The sequence below is a fragment of the Centroberyx gerrardi genome, chromosome 10 (assembly GCF_048128805.1).
Source record: "Centroberyx gerrardi isolate f3 chromosome 10, fCenGer3.hap1.cur.20231027, whole genome shotgun sequence".
NCBI classification, from domain to species: domain Eukaryota; kingdom Metazoa; phylum Chordata; class Actinopteri; order Beryciformes; family Berycidae; genus Centroberyx; species Centroberyx gerrardi.
In genome coordinates, this window is record NC_136006.1 from 24466117 (window position 1) to 24480291 (window position 14175).

General features: G+C 57.7%; 27 non-coding genes and 1 pseudogene across 27 annotated transcripts; all 28 read right to left on the reverse strand.

Moving 5' to 3' along the window:
- Positions 1-46: 46 nt before the first annotated feature.
- On the reverse strand, positions 47-165 carry LOC144540732 (5S ribosomal RNA). The gene has a single exon (XR_013505952.1). It is a non-coding gene; the product is annotated as a 5S ribosomal RNA (ribosomal RNA).
- A 395-nt stretch (positions 166-560) lies between these two features.
- Positions 561-679, reverse strand: LOC144540733 (5S ribosomal RNA). Its single transcript, XR_013505953.1, has one exon. It is a non-coding gene; the product is annotated as a 5S ribosomal RNA (ribosomal RNA).
- A 395-nt stretch (positions 680-1074) lies between these two features.
- On the reverse strand, positions 1075-1193 carry LOC144540960 (5S ribosomal RNA). Its single transcript, XR_013506177.1, has one exon. It is a non-coding gene; the product is annotated as a 5S ribosomal RNA (ribosomal RNA).
- Positions 1194-1588: 395 nt separating this feature from the next.
- On the reverse strand, positions 1589-1707 carry LOC144540734 (5S ribosomal RNA). The gene has a single exon (XR_013505954.1). It is a non-coding gene; the product is annotated as a 5S ribosomal RNA (ribosomal RNA).
- A 395-nt stretch (positions 1708-2102) lies between these two features.
- On the reverse strand, positions 2103-2221 carry LOC144540735 (5S ribosomal RNA). The gene has a single exon (XR_013505955.1). It is a non-coding gene; the product is annotated as a 5S ribosomal RNA (ribosomal RNA).
- A 395-nt stretch (positions 2222-2616) lies between these two features.
- Positions 2617-2735, reverse strand: LOC144540736 (5S ribosomal RNA). Its single transcript, XR_013505956.1, has one exon. It is a non-coding gene; the product is annotated as a 5S ribosomal RNA (ribosomal RNA).
- Positions 2736-3130: 395 nt separating this feature from the next.
- LOC144540737 (5S ribosomal RNA) lies at positions 3131-3249 on the reverse strand. Its single transcript, XR_013505957.1, has one exon. It is a non-coding gene; the product is annotated as a 5S ribosomal RNA (ribosomal RNA).
- A 395-nt stretch (positions 3250-3644) lies between these two features.
- On the reverse strand, positions 3645-3763 carry LOC144540738 (5S ribosomal RNA). Its single transcript, XR_013505958.1, has one exon. It is a non-coding gene; the product is annotated as a 5S ribosomal RNA (ribosomal RNA).
- Positions 3764-4158: 395 nt separating this feature from the next.
- Positions 4159-4277, reverse strand: LOC144540739 (5S ribosomal RNA). Its single transcript, XR_013505959.1, has one exon. It is a non-coding gene; the product is annotated as a 5S ribosomal RNA (ribosomal RNA).
- A 395-nt stretch (positions 4278-4672) lies between these two features.
- On the reverse strand, positions 4673-4791 carry LOC144540740 (5S ribosomal RNA). The gene has a single exon (XR_013505960.1). It is a non-coding gene; the product is annotated as a 5S ribosomal RNA (ribosomal RNA).
- Positions 4792-5186: 395 nt separating this feature from the next.
- Positions 5187-5305, reverse strand: LOC144540959 (5S ribosomal RNA). The gene has a single exon (XR_013506176.1). It is a non-coding gene; the product is annotated as a 5S ribosomal RNA (ribosomal RNA).
- A 395-nt stretch (positions 5306-5700) lies between these two features.
- LOC144541204 (5S ribosomal RNA) lies at positions 5701-5819 on the reverse strand. Its single transcript, XR_013506418.1, has one exon. It is a non-coding gene; the product is annotated as a 5S ribosomal RNA (ribosomal RNA).
- Positions 5820-6214: 395 nt separating this feature from the next.
- Positions 6215-6333, reverse strand: LOC144540741 (5S ribosomal RNA). The gene has a single exon (XR_013505961.1). It is a non-coding gene; the product is annotated as a 5S ribosomal RNA (ribosomal RNA).
- Positions 6334-6728: 395 nt separating this feature from the next.
- Positions 6729-6847, reverse strand: LOC144541075 (5S ribosomal RNA). The gene has a single exon (XR_013506290.1). It is a non-coding gene; the product is annotated as a 5S ribosomal RNA (ribosomal RNA).
- Positions 6848-7242: 395 nt separating this feature from the next.
- On the reverse strand, positions 7243-7361 carry LOC144540743 (5S ribosomal RNA). The gene has a single exon (XR_013505963.1). It is a non-coding gene; the product is annotated as a 5S ribosomal RNA (ribosomal RNA).
- Positions 7362-7756: 395 nt separating this feature from the next.
- LOC144540744 (5S ribosomal RNA) lies at positions 7757-7875 on the reverse strand. Its single transcript, XR_013505964.1, has one exon. It is a non-coding gene; the product is annotated as a 5S ribosomal RNA (ribosomal RNA).
- Positions 7876-8270: 395 nt separating this feature from the next.
- Positions 8271-8389, reverse strand: LOC144540831 (5S ribosomal RNA). Its single transcript, XR_013506049.1, has one exon. It is a non-coding gene; the product is annotated as a 5S ribosomal RNA (ribosomal RNA).
- Positions 8390-8784: 395 nt separating this feature from the next.
- LOC144540832 (5S ribosomal RNA) lies at positions 8785-8903 on the reverse strand. Its single transcript, XR_013506050.1, has one exon. It is a non-coding gene; the product is annotated as a 5S ribosomal RNA (ribosomal RNA).
- Positions 8904-9298: 395 nt separating this feature from the next.
- Positions 9299-9417, reverse strand: LOC144540745 (5S ribosomal RNA). The gene has a single exon (XR_013505965.1). It is a non-coding gene; the product is annotated as a 5S ribosomal RNA (ribosomal RNA).
- A 395-nt stretch (positions 9418-9812) lies between these two features.
- Positions 9813-9931, reverse strand: LOC144540746 (5S ribosomal RNA). Its single transcript, XR_013505966.1, has one exon. It is a non-coding gene; the product is annotated as a 5S ribosomal RNA (ribosomal RNA).
- A 395-nt stretch (positions 9932-10326) lies between these two features.
- Positions 10327-10445, reverse strand: LOC144540747 (5S ribosomal RNA). Its single transcript, XR_013505967.1, has one exon. It is a non-coding gene; the product is annotated as a 5S ribosomal RNA (ribosomal RNA).
- Positions 10446-10840: 395 nt separating this feature from the next.
- On the reverse strand, positions 10841-10959 carry LOC144540748 (5S ribosomal RNA). Its single transcript, XR_013505968.1, has one exon. It is a non-coding gene; the product is annotated as a 5S ribosomal RNA (ribosomal RNA).
- Positions 10960-11354: 395 nt separating this feature from the next.
- On the reverse strand, positions 11355-11473 carry LOC144540749 (5S ribosomal RNA). Its single transcript, XR_013505969.1, has one exon. It is a non-coding gene; the product is annotated as a 5S ribosomal RNA (ribosomal RNA).
- A 395-nt stretch (positions 11474-11868) lies between these two features.
- LOC144540750 (5S ribosomal RNA) lies at positions 11869-11987 on the reverse strand. Its single transcript, XR_013505970.1, has one exon. It is a non-coding gene; the product is annotated as a 5S ribosomal RNA (ribosomal RNA).
- A 395-nt stretch (positions 11988-12382) lies between these two features.
- On the reverse strand, positions 12383-12501 carry LOC144540751 (5S ribosomal RNA). The gene has a single exon (XR_013505971.1). It is a non-coding gene; the product is annotated as a 5S ribosomal RNA (ribosomal RNA).
- Positions 12502-12896: 395 nt separating this feature from the next.
- On the reverse strand, positions 12897-13015 carry LOC144540753 (5S ribosomal RNA). Its single transcript, XR_013505972.1, has one exon. It is a non-coding gene; the product is annotated as a 5S ribosomal RNA (ribosomal RNA).
- A 395-nt stretch (positions 13016-13410) lies between these two features.
- LOC144540755 (5S ribosomal RNA) lies at positions 13411-13529 on the reverse strand. Its single transcript, XR_013505974.1, has one exon. It is a non-coding gene; the product is annotated as a 5S ribosomal RNA (ribosomal RNA).
- A 395-nt stretch (positions 13530-13924) lies between these two features.
- Positions 13925-14033, reverse strand: LOC144541360 (5S ribosomal RNA; annotated as a pseudogene).
- Between the last annotated feature and the right edge of the window lie 142 nt (positions 14034-14175).

Below are 14175 nucleotides of genomic sequence, written 5' to 3' on the forward strand. Positions count from 1 at the left end.
CCCCCGGAGAGGGAGCAGCGCCCTCTGCTGCCTAAAAAGATGAAAAAGCTTACAGCACCTGGTATTCCCAGGCGGTCTCCCATCCAAGTACTAACCAGGCCCGACCCTGCTTAGCTTCCGAGATCGGACGAGATCGGGCGTGTTCAGAGTGGTATGGCCGTAAGCAATTGAGGCGGCGGCGGCAGGGAGGCCTTTTATACACGGCTTAGCCTGTGCCTACTGCAGGGCCCTTTGAAAACCGGCCACCAAATGGGCCTATTTCTCTGCCCTCTATTATCATTGACGCCCTCAGCCGTTGTGCTCACCGGGAGCAAGGCCGCAGTCTTTTCTCTCCCCTACATTTGCGCTGTTCAGCGACGGCAGGGACACAAATGCATGCTGTGATAAGTTTGCAGCCTCCCCGAGGGAAAGCCAGCTGTTGCTGGCACACGGGACGTGATGTCGTCCTTGTACTTCCTCTGCAAAAGTGACTGCACTGCCGCTGGCCAGCACTGTTGTTGGAGGCCCCCTGTCTCCCCCGGAGAGGGAGCAGCGCCCTCTGCTGCCTAGAAAGATGAAAAAGCTTACAGCACCTGGTATTCCCAGGCGGTCTCCCATCCAAGTACTAACCAGGCCCGACCCTGCTTAGCTTCCGAGATCGGACGAGATCGGGCGTGTTCAGAGTGGTATGGCCGTAAGCAATTGAGGCGGCGGCGGCAGGGAGGCCTTTTATACACGGCTTAGCCTGTGCCTACTGCAGGGCCCTTTGAAAACCGGCCACCAAATGGGCCTATTTCTCTGCCCTCTATTATCATTGACGCCCTCAGCCGTTGTGCTCACCGGGAGCAAGGCCGCAGTCTTTTCTCTCCCCTACATTTGCGCTGTTCAGCGACGGCAGGGACACAAATGCATGCTGTGATAAGTTTGCAGCCTCCCCGAGGGAAAGCCAGCTGTTGCTGGCACACGGGACGTGATGTCGTCCTTGTACTTCCTCTGCAAAAGTGACTGCACTGCCGCTGGCCAGCACTGTTGTTGGAGGCCCCCTGTCTCCCCCGGAGAGGGAGCAGCGCCCTCTGCTGCCTAGAAAGATGAAAAAGCTTACAGCACCTGTTATTCCCAGGCGGTCTCCCATCCAAGTACTAACCAGGCCCGACCCTGCTTAGCTTCCGAGATCGGACGAGATCGGGCGTGTTCAGAGTGGTATGGCCGTAAGCAATTGAGGCGGCGGCGGCAGGGAGGCCTTTTATACACGGCTTAGCCTGTGCCTACTGCAGGGCCCTTTGAAAACCGGCCACCAAATGGGCCTATTTCTCTGCCCTCTATTATCATTGACGCCCTCAGCCGTTGTGCTCACCGGGAGCAAGGCCGCAGTCTTTTCTCTCCCCTACATTTGCGCTGTTCAGCGACGGCAGGGACACAAATGCATGCTGTGATAAGTTTGCAGCCTCCCCGAGGGAAAGCCAGCTGTTGCTGGCACACGGGACGTGATGTCGTCCTTGTACTTCCTCTGCAAAAGTGACTGCACTGCCGCTGGCCAGCACTGTTGTTGGAGGCCCCCTGTCTCCCCCGGAGAGGGAGCAGCGCCCTCTGCTGCCTAGAAAGATGAAAAAGCTTACAGCACCTGGTATTCCCAGGCGGTCTCCCATCCAAGTACTAACCAGGCCCGACCCTGCTTAGCTTCCGAGATCGGACGAGATCGGGCGTGTTCAGAGTGGTATGGCCGTAAGCAATTGAGGCGGCGGCGGCAGGGAGGCCTTTTATACACGGCTTAGCCTGTGCCTACTGCAGGGCCCTTTGAAAACCGGCCACCAAATGGGCCTATTTCTCTGCCCTCTATTATCATTGACGCCCTCAGCCGTTGTGCTCACCGGGAGCAAGGCCGCAGTCTTTTCTCTCCCCTACATTTGCGCTGTTCAGCGACGGCAGGGACACAAATGCATGCTGTGATAAGTTTGCAGCCTCCCCGAGGGAAAGCCAGCTGTTGCTGGCACACGGGACGTGATGTCGTCCTTGTACTTCCTCTGCAAAAGTGACTGCACTGCCGCTGGCCAGCACTGTTGTTGGAGGCCCCCTGTCTCCCCCGGAGAGGGAGCAGCGCCCTCTGCTGCCTAGAAAGATGAAAAAGCTTACAGCACCTGGTATTCCCAGGCGGTCTCCCATCCAAGTACTAACCAGGCCCGACCCTGCTTAGCTTCCGAGATCGGACGAGATCGGGCGTGTTCAGAGTGGTATGGCCGTAAGCAATTGAGGCGGCGGCGGCAGGGAGGCCTTTTATACACGGCTTAGCCTGTGCCTACTGCAGGGCCCTTTGAAAACCGGCCACCAAATGGGCCTATTTCTCTGCCCTCTATTATCATTGACGCCCTCAGCCGTTGTGCTCACCGGGAGCAAGGCCGCAGTCTTTTCTCTCCCCTACATTTGCGCTGTTCAGCGACGGCAGGGACACAAATGCATGCTGTGATAAGTTTGCAGCCTCCCCGAGGGAAAGCCAGCTGTTGCTGGCACACGGGACGTGATGTCGTCCTTGTACTTCCTCTGCAAAAGTGACTGCACTGCCGCTGGCCAGCACTGTTGTTGGAGGCCCCCTGTCTCCCCCGGAGAGGGAGCAGCGCCCTCTGCTGCCTAGAAAGATGAAAAAGCTTACAGCACCTGGTATTCCCAGGCGGTCTCCCATCCAAGTACTAACCAGGCCCGACCCTGCTTAGCTTCCGAGATCGGACGAGATCGGGCGTGTTCAGAGTGGTATGGCCGTAAGCAATTGAGGCGGCGGCGGCAGGGAGGCCTTTTATACACGGCTTAGCCTGTGCCTACTGCAGGGCCCTTTGAAAACCGGCCACCAAATGGGCCTATTTCTCTGCCCTCTATTATCATTGACGCCCTCAGCCGTTGTGCTCACCGGGAGCAAGGCCGCAGTCTTTTCTCTCCCCTACATTTGCGCTGTTCAGCGACGGCAGGGACACAAATGCATGCTGTGATAAGTTTGCAGCCTCCCCGAGGGAAAGCCAGCTGTTGCTGGCACACGGGACGTGATGTCGTCCTTGTACTTCCTCTGCAAAAGTGACTGCACTGCCGCTGGCCAGCACTGTTGTTGGAGGCCCCCTGTCTCCCCCGGAGAGGGAGCAGCGCCCTCTGCTGCCTAGAAAGATGAAAAAGCTTACAGCACCTGGTATTCCCAGGCGGTCTCCCATCCAAGTACTAACCAGGCCCGACCCTGCTTAGCTTCCGAGATCGGACGAGATCGGGCGTGTTCAGAGTGGTATGGCCGTAAGCAATTGAGGCGGCGGCGGCAGGGAGGCCTTTTATACACGGCTTAGCCTGTGCCTACTGCAGGGCCCTTTGAAAACCGGCCACCAAATGGGCCTATTTCTCTGCCCTCTATTATCATTGACGCCCTCAGCCGTTGTGCTCACCGGGAGCAAGGCCGCAGTCTTTTCTCTCCCCTACATTTGCGCTGTTCAGCGACGGCAGGGACACAAATGCATGCTGTGATAAGTTTGCAGCCTCCCCGAGGGAAAGCCAGCTGTTGCTGGCACACGGGACGTGATGTCGTCCTTGTACTTCCTCTGCAAAAGTGACTGCACTGCCGCTGGCCAGCACTGTTGTTGGAGGCCCCCTGTCTCCCCCGGAGAGGGAGCAGCGCCCTCTGCTGCCTAGAAAGATGAAAAAGCTTACAGCACCTGGTATTCCCAGGCGGTCTCCCATCCAAGTACTAACCAGGCCCGACCCTGCTTAGCTTCCGAGATCGGACGAGATCGGGCGTGTTCAGAGTGGTATGGCCGTAAGCAATTGAGGCGGCGGCGGCAGGGAGGCCTTTTATACACGGCTTAGCCTGTGCCTACTGCAGGGCCCTTTGAAAACCGGCCACCAAATGGGCCTATTTCTCTGCCCTCTATTATCATTGACGCCCTCAGCCGTTGTGCTCACCGGGAGCAAGGCCGCAGTCTTTTCTCTCCCCTACATTTGCGCTGTTCAGCGACGGCAGGGACACAAATGCATGCTGTGATAAGTTTGCAGCCTCCCCGAGGGAAAGCCAGCTGTTGCTGGCACACGGGACGTGATGTCGTCCTTGTACTTCCTCTGCAAAAGTGACTGCACTGCCGCTGGCCAGCACTGTTGTTGGAGGCCCCCTGTCTCCCCCGGAGAGGGAGCAGCGCCCTCTGCTGCCTAGAAAGATGAAAAAGCTTACAGCACCTGGTATTCCCAGGCGGTCTCCCATCCAAGTACTAACCAGGCCCGACCCTGCTTAGCTTCCGAGATCGGACGAGATCGGGCGTGTTCAGAGTGGTATGGCCGTAAGCAATTGAGGCGGCGGCGGCAGGGAGGCCTTTTATACACGGCTTAGCCTGTGCCTACTGCAGGGCCCTTTGAAAACCGGCCACCAAATGGGCCTATTTCTCTGCCCTCTATTATCATTGACGCCCTCAGCCGTTGTGCTCACCGGGAGCAAGGCCGCAGTCTTTTCTCTCCCCTACATTTGCGCTGTTCAGCGACGGCAGGGACACAAATGCATGCTGTGATAAGTTTGCAGCCTCCCCGAGGGAAAGCCAGCTGTTGCTGGCACACGGGACGTGATGTCGTCCTTGTACTTCCTCTGCAAAAGTGACTGCACTGCCGCTGGCCAGCACTGTTGTTCGAGGCCCCCTGTCTCCCCCGGAGAGGGAGCAGCGCCCTCTGCTGCCTAGAAAGATGAAAAAGCTTACAGCACCTGGTATTCCCAGGCGGTCTCCCATCCAAGTACTAACCAGGCCCGACCCTGCTTAGCTTCCGAGATCGGACGAGATCGGGCGTGTTCAGAGTGGTATGGCCGTAAGCAATTGAGGCGGCGGCGGCAGGGAGGCCTTTTATACACGGCTTAGCCTGTGCCTACTGCAGGGCCCTTTGAAAACCGGCCACCAAATGGGCCTATTTCTCTGCCCTCTATTATCATTGACGCCCTCAGCCGTTGTGCTCACCGGGAGCAAGGCCGCAGTCTTTTCTCTCCCCTACATTTGCGCTGTTCAGCGACGGCAGGGACACAAATGCATGCTGTGATAAGTTTGCAGCCTCCCCGAGGGAAAGCCAGCTGTTGCTGGCACACGGGACGTGATGTCGTCCTTGTACTTCCTCTGCAAAAGTGACTGCACTGCCGCTGGCCAGCACTGTTGTTCGAGGCCCCCTGTCTCCCCCGGAGAGGGAGCAGCGCCCTCTGCTGCCGAGAAAGATGAAAAAGCTTACAGCACCTGGTATTCCCAGGCGGTCTCCCATCCAAGTACTAACCAGGCCCGACCCTACTTAGCTTCCGAGATCGGACGAGATCGGGCGTGTTCAGAGTGGTATGGCCGTAAGCAATTGAGGCGGCGGCGGCAGGGAGGCCTTTTATACACGGCTTAGCCTGTGCCTACTGCAGGGCCCTTTGAAAACCGGCCACCAAATGGGCCTATTTCTCTGCCCTCTATTATCATTGACGCCCTCAGCCGTTGTGCTCACCGGGAGCAAGGCCGCAGTCTTTTCTCTCCCCTACATTTGCGCTGTTCAGCGACGGCAGGGACACAAATGCATGCTGTGATAAGTTTGCAGCCTCCCCGAGGGAAAGCCAGCTGTTGCTGGCACACGGGACGTGATGTCGTCCTTGTACTTCCTCTGCAAAAGTGACTGCACTGCCGCTGGCCAGCACTGTTGTTGGAGGCCCCCTGTCTCCCCCGGAGAGGGAGCAGCGCCCTCTGCTGCCTAGAAAGATGAAAAAGCTTACAGCACCTGGTATTCCCAGGCGGTCTCCCATCCAAGTATTAACCAGGCCCGACCCTGCTTAGCTTCCGAGATCGGACGAGATCGGGCGTGTTCAGAGTGGCATGGCCGTAAGCAATTGAGGCGGCGGCGGCAGGGAGGCCTTTTATACACGGCTTAGCCTGTGCCTACTGCAGGGCCCTTTGAAAACCGGCCACCAAATGGGCCTATTTCTCTGCCCTCTATTATCATTGACGCCCTCAGCCGTTGTGCTCACCGGGAGCAAGGCCGCAGTCTTTTCTCTCCCCTACATTTGCGCTGTTCAGCGACGGCAGGGACACAAATGCATGCTGTGATAAGTTTGCAGCCTCCCCGAGGGAAAGCCAGCTGTTGCTGGCACACGGGACGTGATGTCGTCCTTGTACTTCCTCTGCAAAAGTGACTGCACTGCCGCTGGCCAGCACTGTTGTTCGAGGCCCCCTGTCTCCCCCGGAGAGGGAGCAGCGCCCTCTGCTGCCTAGAAAGATGAAAAAGCTTACAGCACCTGGTATTCCCAGGCGGTCTCCCATCCAAGTACTAACCAGGCCCGACCCTGCTTAGCTTCCGAGATCGGACGAGATCGGGCGTGTTCAGAGTGGTATGGCCGTAAGCAATTGAGGCGGCGGCGGCAGGGAGGCCTTTTATACACGGCTTAGCCTGTGCCTACTGCAGGGCCCTTTGAAAACCGGCCACCAAATGGGCCTATTTCTCTGCCCTCTATTATCATTGACGCCCTCAGCCGTTGTGCTCACCGGGAGCAAGGCCGCAGTCTTTTCTCTCCCCTACATTTGCGCTGTTCAGCGACGGCAGGGACACAAATGCATGCTGTGATAAGTTTGCAGCCTCCCCGAGGGAAAGCCAGCTGTTGCTGGCACACGGGACGTGATGTCGTCCTTGTACTTCCTCTGCAAAAGTGACTGCACTGCCGCTGGCCAGCACTGTTGTTGGAGGCCCCCTGTCTCCCCCGGAGAGGGAGCAGCGCCCTCTGCTGCCTAGAAAGATGAAAAAGCTTACAGCACCTGGTATTCCCAGGCGGTCTCCCATCCAAGTATTAACCAGGCCCGACCCTGCTTAGCTTCCGAGATCGGACGAGATCGGGCGTGTTCAGAGTGGTATGGCCGTAAGCAATTGAGGCGGCGGCGGCAGGGAGGCCTTTTATACACGGCTTAGCCTGTGCCTACTGCAGGGCCCTTTGAAAACCGGCCACCAAATGGGCCTATTTCTCTGCCCTCTATTATCATTGACGCCCTCAGCCGTTGTGCTCACCGGGAGCAAGGCCGCAGTCTTTTCTCTCCCCTACATTTGCGCTGTTCAGCGACGGCAGGGACACAAATGCATGCTGTGATAAGTTTGCAGCCTCCCCGAGGGAAAGCCAGCTGTTGCTGGCACACGGGACGTGATGTCGTCCTTGTACTTCCTCTGCAAAAGTGACTGCACTGCCGCTGGCCAGCACTGTTGTTGGAGGCCCCCTGTCTCCCCCGGAGAGGGAGCAGCGCCCTCTGCTGCCTAGAAAGATGAAAAAGCTTACAGCACCTGGTATTCCCAGGCGGTCTCCCATCCAAGTACTAACCAGGCCCGACCCTGCTTAGCTTCCGAGATCGGACGAGATCGGGCGTGTTCAGAGTGGTATGGCCGTAAGCAATTGAGGCGGCGGCGGCAGGGAGGCCTTTTATACACGGCTTAGCCTGTGCCTACTGCAGGGCCCTTTGAAAACCGGCCACCAAATGGGCCTATTTCTCTGCCCTCTATTATCATTGACGCCCTCAGCCGTTGTGCTCACCGGGAGCAAGGCCGCAGTCTTTTCTCTCCCCTACATTTGCGCTGTTCAGCGACGGCAGGGACACAAATGCATGCTGTGATGAGTTTGCAGCCTCCCCGAGGGAAAGCCAGCTGTTGCTGGCACACGGGACGTGATGTCGTCCTTGTACTTCCTCTGCAAAAGTGACTGCACTGCCGCTGGCCAGCACTGTTGTTGGAGGCCCCCTGTCTCCCCCGGAGAGGGAGCAGCGCCCTCTGCTGCCTAGAAAGATGAAAAAGCTTACAGCACCTGGTATTCCCAGGCGGTCTCCCATCCAAGTACTAACCAGGCCCGACCCTGCTTAGCTTCCGAGATCGGACGAGATCGGGCGTGTTCAGAGTGGTATGGCCGTAAGCAATTGAGGCGGCGGCGGCAGGGAGGCCTTTTATACACGGCTTAGCCTGTGCCTACTGCAGGGCCCTTTGAAAACCGGCCACCAAATGGGCCTATTTCTCTGCCCTCTATTATCATTGACGCCCTCAGCCGTTGTGCTCACCGGGAGCAAGGCCGCAGTCTTTTCTCTCCCCTACATTTGCGCTGTTCAGCGACGGCAGGGACACAAATGCATGCTGTGATAAGTTTGCAGCCTCCCCGAGGGAAAGCCAGCTGTTGCTGGCACACGGGACGTGATGTCGTCCTTGTACTTCCTCTGCAAAAGTGACTGCACTGCCGCTGGCCAGCACTGTTGTTGGAGGCCCCCTGTCTCCCCCGGAGAGGGAGCAGCGCCCTCTGCTGCCTAGAAAGATGAAAAAGCTTACAGCACCTGGTATTCCCAGGCGGTCTCCCATCCAAGTACTAACCAGGCCCGACCCTGCTTAGCTTCCGAGATCGGACGAGATCGGGCGTGTTCAGAGCGGTATGGCCGTAAGCAATTGAGGCGGCGGCGGCAGGGAGGCCTTTTATACACGGCTTAGCCTGTGCCTACTGCAGGGCCCTTTGAAAACCGGCCACCAAATGGGCCTATTTCTCTGCCCTCTATTATCATTGACGCCCTCAGCTGTTGTGCTCACCGGGAGCAAGGCCGCAGTCTTTTCTCTCCCCTACATTTGCGCTGTTCAGCGACGGCAGGGACACAAATGCATGCTGTGATAAGTTTGCAGCCTCCCCGAGGGAAAGCCAGCTGTTGCTGGCACACGGGACGTGATGTCGTCCTTGTACTTCCTCTGCAAAAGTGACTGCACTGCCGCTGGCCAGCACTGTTGTTGGAGGCCCCCTGTCTCCCCCGGAGAGGGAGCAGCGCCCTCTGCTGCCTAGAAAGATGAAAAAGCTTACAGCACCTGGTATTCCCAGGCGGTCTCCCATCCAAGTACTAACCAGGCCCGACCCTGCTTAGCTTCCGAGATCGGACGAGATCGGGCGTGTTCAGAGCGGTATGGCCGTAAGCAATTGAGGCGGCGGCGGCAGGGAGGCCTTTTATACACGGCTTAGCCTGTGCCTACTGCAGGGCCCTTTGAAAACCGGCCACCAAATGGGCCTATTTCTCTGCCCTCTATTATCATTGACGCCCTCAGCCGTTGTGCTCACCGGGAGCAAGGCCGCAGTCTTTTCTCTCCCCTACATTTGCGCTGTTCAGCGACGGCAGGGACACAAATGCATGCTGTGATAAGTTTGCAGCCTCCCCGAGGGAAAGCCAGCTGTTGCTGGCACACGGGACGTGATGTCGTCCTTGTACTTCCTCTGCAAAAGTGACTGCACTGCCGCTGGCCAGCACTGTTGTTCGAGGCCCCCTGTCTCCCCCGGAGAGGGAGCAGCGCCCTCTGCTGCCTAGAAAGATGAAAAAGCTTACAGCACCTGGTATTCCCAGGCGGTCTCCCATCCAAGTACTAACCAGGCCCGACCCTGCTTAGCTTCCGAGATCGGACGAGATCGGGCGTGTTCAGAGTGGTATGGCCGTAAGCAATTGAGGCGGCGGCGGCAGGGAGGCCTTTTATACACGGCTTAGCCTGTGCCTACTGCAGGGCCCTTTGAAAACCGGCCACCAAATGGGCCTATTTCTCTGCCCTCTATTATCATTGACGCCCTCAGCCGTTGTGCTCACCGGGAGCAAGGCCGCAGTCTTTTCTCTCCCCTACATTTGCGCTGTTCAGCGACGGCAGGGACACAAATGCATGCTGTGATAAGTTTGCAGCCTCCCCGAGGGAAAGCCAGCTGTTGCTGGCACACGGGACGTGATGTCGTCCTTGTACTTCCTCTGCAAAAGTGACTGCACTGCCGCTGGCCAGCACTGTTGTTGGAGGCCCCCTGTCTCCCCCGGAGAGGGAGCAGCGCCCTCTGCTGCCTAGAAAGATGAAAAAGCTTACAGCACCTGGTATTCCCAGGCGGTCTCCCATCCAAGTACTAACCAGGCCCGACCCTGCTTAGCTTCCGAGATCGGACGAGATCGGGCGTGTTCAGAGTGGTATGGCCGTAAGCAATTGAGGCGGCGGTGGCAGGGACGCCTTTTATACACGGCTTAGCCTGTGCCTACTGCAGGGCCCTTTGAAAACCGGCCACCAAATGGGCATATTTCTCTGCCCTCTATTATCATTGACGCCCTCAGCCGTTGTGCTCACCGGGAGCAAGGCCGCAGTCTTTTCTCTCCCCTACATTTGCGCTGTTCAGCGACGGCAGGGACACAAATGCATGCTGTGATAAGTTTGCAGCCTCCCCGAGGGAAAGCCAGCTGTTGCTGGCACACGGGACGTGATGTCGTCCTTGTACTTCCTCTGCAAAAGTGACTGCACTGCCGCTGGCCAGCACTGTTGTTGGAGGCCCCCTGTCTCCCCCGGAGAGGGAGCAGCGCCCTCTGCTGCCTAGAAAGATGAAAAAGCTTACAGCACCTGGTATTCCCAGGCGGTCTCCCATCCAAGTACTAACCAGGCCCGACCCTGCTTAGCTTCCGAGATCGGACGAGATCGGGCGTGTTCAGAGTGGTATGGCCGTAAGCAATTGAGGCGGCGGCGGCAGGGAGGCCTTTTATACACGGCTTAGCCTGTGCCTACTGCAGGGCCCTTTGAAAACCGGCCACCAAATGGGCCTATTTCTCTGCCCTCTATTATCATTGACGCCCTCAGCCGTTGTGCTCACCGGGAGCAAGGCCGCAGTCTTTTCTCTCCCCTACATTTGCGCTGTTCAGCGACGGCAAGGACACAAATGCATGCTGTGATAAGTTTGCAGCCTCCCCGAGGGAAAGCCAGCTGTTGCTGGCACACGGGACGTGATGTCGTCCTTGTACTTCCTCTGCAAAAGTGACTGCACTGCCGCTGGCCAGCACTGTTGTTGGAGGCCCCCTGTCTCCCCCGGAGAGGGAGCAGCGCCCTCTGCTGCCTAGAAAGATGAAAAAGCTTACAGCACCTGGTATTCCCAGGCGGTCTCCCATCCAAGTACTAACCAGGCCCGACCCTGCTTAGCTTCCGAGATCGGACGAGATCGGGCGTGTTCAGAGTGGTATGGCCGTAAGCAATTGAGGCGGCGGCGGCAGGGAGGCCTTTTATACACGGCTTAGCCTGTGCCTACTGCAGGGCCCTTTGAAAACCGGCCACCAAATGGGCCTATTTCTCTGCCCTCTATTATCATTGACGCCCTCAGCCGTTGTGCTCACCGGGAGCAAGGCCGCAGTCTTTTCTCTCCCCTACATTTGCGCTGTTCAGCGACGGCAGGGACACAAATGCATGCTGTGATAAGTTTGCAGCCTCCCCGAGGGAAAGCCAGCTGTTGCTGGCACACGGGACGTGATGTCGTCCTTGTACTTCCTCTGCAAAAGTGACTGCACTGCCGCTGGCCAGCACTGTTGTTGGAGGCCCCCTGTCTCCCCCGGAGAGGGAGCAGCGCCCTCTGCTGCCTAGAAAGATGAAAAAGCTTACAGCACCTGGTATTCCCAGGCGGTCTCCCATCCAAGTACTAACCAGGCCCGACCCTGCTTAGCTTCCGAGATCGGACGAGATCGGGCGTGTTCAGAGTGGTATGGCCGTAAGCAATTGAGGCGGCGGCGGCAGGGAGGCCTTTTATACACGGCTTAGCCTGTGCCTACTGCAGGGCCCTTTGAAAACCGGCCACCAAATGGGCCTATTTCTCTGCCCTCTATTATCATTGACGCCCTCAGCCGTTGTGCTCACCGGGAGCAAGGCCGCAGTCTTTTCTCTCCCCTACATTTGCGCTGTTCAGCGACGGCAGGGACACAAATGCATGCTGTGATAAGTTTGCAGCCTCCCCGAGGGAAAGCCAGCTGTTGCTGGCACACGGGACGTGATGTCGTCCTTGTACTTCCTCTGCAAAAGTGACTGCACTGCCGCTGGCCAGCACTGTTGTTCGAGGCCCCCTGTCTCCCCCGGAGAGGGAGCAGCGCCCTCTGCTGCCTAGAAAGATGAAAAAGCTTACAGCACCTGGTATTCCCAGGCGGTCTCCCATCCAAGTACTAACCAGGCCCGACCCTGCTTAGCTTCCGAGATCGGACGAGATCGGGCGTGTTCAGAGTGGTATGGCCGTAAGCAATTGAGGCGGCGGCGGCAGGGAGGCCTTTTATACACGGCTTAGCCTGTGCCTACTGCAGGGCCCTTTGAAAACCGGCCACCAAATGGGCCTATTTCTCTGCCCTCTATTATCATTGACGCCCTCAGCCGTTGTGCTCACCGGGAGCAAGGCCGCAGTCTTTTCTCTCCCCTACATTTGCGCTGTTCAGCGACGGCAGGGACACAAATGCATGCTGTGATAAGTTTGCAGCCTCCCCGAGGGAAAGCCAGCTGTTGCTGGCACACGGGACGTGATGTCGTCCTTGTACTTCCTCTGCAAAAGTGACTGCACTGCCGCTGGCCAGCACTGTTGTTGGAGGCCCCCTGTCTCCCCCGGAGAGGGAGCAGCGCCCTCTGCTGCCTAGAAAGATGAAAAAGCTTACAGCACCTGGTATTCCCAGGCGGTCTCCCATCCAAGTACTAACCAGGCCCGACCCTGCTTAGCTTCCGAGATCGGACGAGATCGGGCGTGTTCAGAGTGGTATGGCCGTAAGCAATTGAGGCGGCGGCGGCAGGGAGGCCTTTTATACACGGCTTAGCCTGTGCCTACTGCAGGGCCCTTTGAAAACCGGCCACCAAATGGGCCTATTTCTCTGCCCTCTATTATCATTGACGCCCTCAGCCGTTGTGCTCACCGGGAGCAAGGCCGCAGTCTTTTCTCTCCCCTACATTTGCGCTGTTCAGCGACGGCAGGGACACAAATGCATGCTGTGATAAGTTTGCAGCCTCCCCGAGGGAAAGCCAGCTGTTGCTGGCACACGGGACGTGATGTCGTCCTTGTACTTCCTCTGCAAAAGTGACTGCACTGCCGCTGGCCAGCACTGTTGTTGGAGGCCCCCTGTCTCCCCCGGAGAGGGAGCAGCGCCCTCTGCTGCCTAGAAAGATGAAAAAGCTTACAGCACCTGGTATTCCCAGGCGGTCTCCCATCCAAGTACTAACCAGGCCCGACCCTGCTTAGCTTCCGAGATCGGACGAGATCGGGCGTGTTCAGAGTGGTATGGCCGTAAGCAATTGAGGCGGAGGCGGCAGGGAGGCCTTTTATACACGGCTTAGCCTGTGCCTACTGCAGGGCCCTTTGAAAACCGGCCACCAAATGGGCCTATTTCTCTGCCCTCTATTATCATTGACGCCCTCAGCCGTTGTGCTCACCGGGAGCAAGGCCGCAGTCTTTTCTCTCCCCTACATTTGCGCTGTTCAGCGACGGCAGGGACACAAATGCATGCTGTGATAAGTTTGCAGCCTCCCCGAGGGAAAGCCAGCTGTTGCTGGCACACGGGACGTGATGTCGTCCTTGTACTTCCTCTGCAAAAGTGACTGCACTGCCGCTGGCCAGCACTGTTGTTGGAGGCCCCCTGTCTCCCCCGGAGAGGGAGCAGCGCCCTCTGCTGCCTAGAAAGATGAAAAAGCTTACAGCACCTGGTATTCCCAGGCGGTCTCCCATCCAAGTACTAACCAGGCCCGACCCTGCTTAGCTTCCGAGATCGGACGAGATCGGGCGTGTTCAGAGTGGTATGGCCGTAAGCAATTGAGGCGGAGGCGGCAGGGAGGCCTTTTATACACGGCTTAGCCTGTGCCTACTGCAGGGCCCTTTGAAAACCGGCCACCAAATGGGCCTATTTCTCTGCCCTCTATTATCATTGACGCCCTCAGCCGTTGTGCTCACCGGGAGCAAGGCCGCAGTCTTTTCTCTCCCCTACATTTGCGCTGTTCAGCGACGGCAGGGACACAAATGCATGCTGTGATAAGTTTGCAGCCTCCCCGAGGGAAAGCCAGCTGTTGCTGGCACACGGGACGTGATGTCGTCCTTGTACTTCCTCTGCAAAAGTGACTGCACTGCCGCTGGCCAGCACTGTTGTTGGAGGCCCCCTGTCTCCCCCGGAGAGGGAGCAGCGCCCTCTGCTGCCTAGAAAGATGAAAAAGCTTACAGCACCTGGTATTCCCAGGCGGTCTCCCATCCAAGTACTAACCAGACCGGACCCTGCTTAGCTTCCGAGATCGGGCGTGTTCAGAGTGGTATGGCCGTAAGCAATTGAGGCGGCGGCGGCAGGGAGGCCTTTTATACACGGCTTAGCCTGTGCCTACTGCAGGGCCCTTTGAAAAACGGCCACCAAATGGGCCTATTTCTCTGCCCTCTATTATCATTGACGCCCTCAGCCGTTGTGCTCACCG